A 2595-nucleotide genomic window follows, 5' to 3' on the forward strand; every position below is an offset into this window, starting at 1 on the left:
CTTCATTCCCAACGTGTCACATACAACTGTAACACTGTAACTATGAAAATAAAAATTCCCAACAAGTCACAGTAGTTAACTTGTTGGGATTTTCAATGAAGAATTTTCCAACAAAAACCGATTATAGAATAGAATACACTTTATTGTACACTCCAAAAGAATAATAAAATATACAAGTTGTAACTTAATTTGGATGCGGAAAGCTAAAGATCACATCCAGTGGCGTGCTTTGGGAGGGGCCTACGTCCAGCAGTGGACTGCTATAGGCTAAAGATGATGAACCTTATTAGGGTACAAAAGGCGGTCTTATCACTAAAAGCGATCTCTGCCAGACAACCTTTGGATGGAGGGAATAAGTCCACCTTTTTTACACTTATGTTATGCATGCATAAAGTATTAAATAAATAAATAAGAGATTAAGGTAGATGGCGCTAGTGAAACCTCATAGTCTTTTGAGCCAATACAAGAGTCCAATGGATCTGAATTCCACCATATGCGATAACTACTACATGGCTGTTATGCAAATTATTAATATTAAGTTTTTACTAGTTTAAGTTTTCCGAACTAAATTAATAAATAAGTACGTAAGTACTAGATCGGTGTTGGTCCCCATAATTTTCGCCATTATTTTGAGATCATCTGCATATGCCGTCTATGTCCGAGGCGCGCCCACGGTGTAAGCGCCAGATAATCATTAATAATAAGAAGAAGATCATTAATCTGAGGTAGGTACTTCGGAAGTACCTAATTATTTCTTCATGGTGAAGCAGAGCAGATCCAGATATGAGTCGATAAGTAAATATCAAACTGCCATAAAGTCACCTCCACGCAAAATTTTGGAAATGAAAGTTTTCATTTTCTCTATTATTTTGTGGCTACTGCTGTACTACCCACCCAGTATCTATCTATCATTCATAGAAAAAAAATGATTGGATTTTACAATTCGGTTTTGATTTTATAATTTTATTGTTAACTAGTTTAATAAAACTTATTTGATTGTTCGGAATAATATTTTCTATTTTCATACTTTTTCAAGAAACGAAAATAAAAAAAATCCTAATATTAAATACTTATACAGTGTGTTGTTTTTCGGACCCGACAAACTTTAAGGGTTTCTACGAGTAATATCATCGAGAAAAAACCCCCATATGTGGGGGTCTAAGTAACTTAAATTAGATTTTCTTCTTCGTTTAGAAAATCATCTCGAGATTTAAACGCCTTACAGACATGAAATAAAATGCTATTATCCGCAAAAAGTCATCTCTATTCATTTAAAATATTCACAACTGCTTAAAAGTAACATTAAAAAAGTTCAAAGCAACTTTAAAATGGCCGCCATTTCTAGAATATTGAGATTTGACCCCACATATGGGGGTTTTTTCTCGATGAAATTACTCGTAGAAACCCTTAAAGTTTGTCGGGTCCGAAAAACAACACACTGTATAAGTCACAGTACCTATCACTGGTTAGGCATCATCATCATTCATCATCACTGAACAAATCTTAACGTGTAACGGGAGAACAGTTGGGAATTTTCTAGTTTATGTTCCCATCCAGTTACAGCGGCTGGTTTGGAATTCAGAAATAAATCATTCCCAACGAGTAACACTCCCATCGAGTAACACTGTGACTAGATGGCACACTTTTCATGAAGAATTCCCAACTGTATACAGTGTGACAGGTTTGATGTGTGACTCGATGGGAACAAAGGTTCTGATTTCAGTTTCGGGCTTAGATATACCATGCTGCACATGTAGGTAAGCTATGAATAAATAATGAAATCTAGAATACTACTTATGCACTTTCTTCTTGGTAGAGATACCTACTATATTATTATAATACTTACTAAGTTAATAGTCTGCTAACATAGGAAGGTAACTAAAGTATTTGTTTAGGTAGGCACACATATCTATTTATAGACCTACAATACTAAACTAAACACTCAACCGAACAAAATGAAGTTCAAGGACTTTATTCGTCCATCGATAAAAAATATACAAACGAGACCGTCACGTCACCATGCCATGATAATAATTTATTAACCACACGTACGTACAGTGGGGTTTCGCAATAAATAAGACTTTGGACTTTCTACCAATCGTTCGTGTTAGACATTGAGTCCAGAGTCCAGAGTCTCCGTTGTTCTATGGGGTTAGTAGTGACAGGACAAGCTGTCTTCTACTGTACCTTATAGCTACAGTACTGCACTACTCAAAGGTCGCATTTGCCTCGAGGTTGATTTTTTGTTTTGTAATTGTATGTTTTTTCAGAATTCTGAAATCTCAGCTGCTGCCACACTGAACCTATGAGGCCTTGTGCCTATAAATTTACTGTATATATATATATCTATACTGTGTTCCTAGTTATAGTTAAATGGCTTACGACATCGCTTCCCGCCACCCATCATATGCAAATTCCACAATACGAAAAAAACAGTTAACCTAAAATTTATCGATAAGATTAAAAGGTTAATTGGCAAATCGTCCAGCGTATTTTTTAACATCTATCAGCTGTGTTTTAGACTGTTAGATAAGGTGGTGGTGTTAGCGCCACGTGCCGGGGCGAAGCCGCGGGCAGCAGTGAGTATGTCTGATG

This window comes from Plutella xylostella, chromosome 8 (assembly GCF_932276165.1).
Source record: "Plutella xylostella chromosome 8, ilPluXylo3.1, whole genome shotgun sequence".
Taxonomy (NCBI): domain Eukaryota; kingdom Metazoa; phylum Arthropoda; class Insecta; order Lepidoptera; family Plutellidae; genus Plutella; species Plutella xylostella.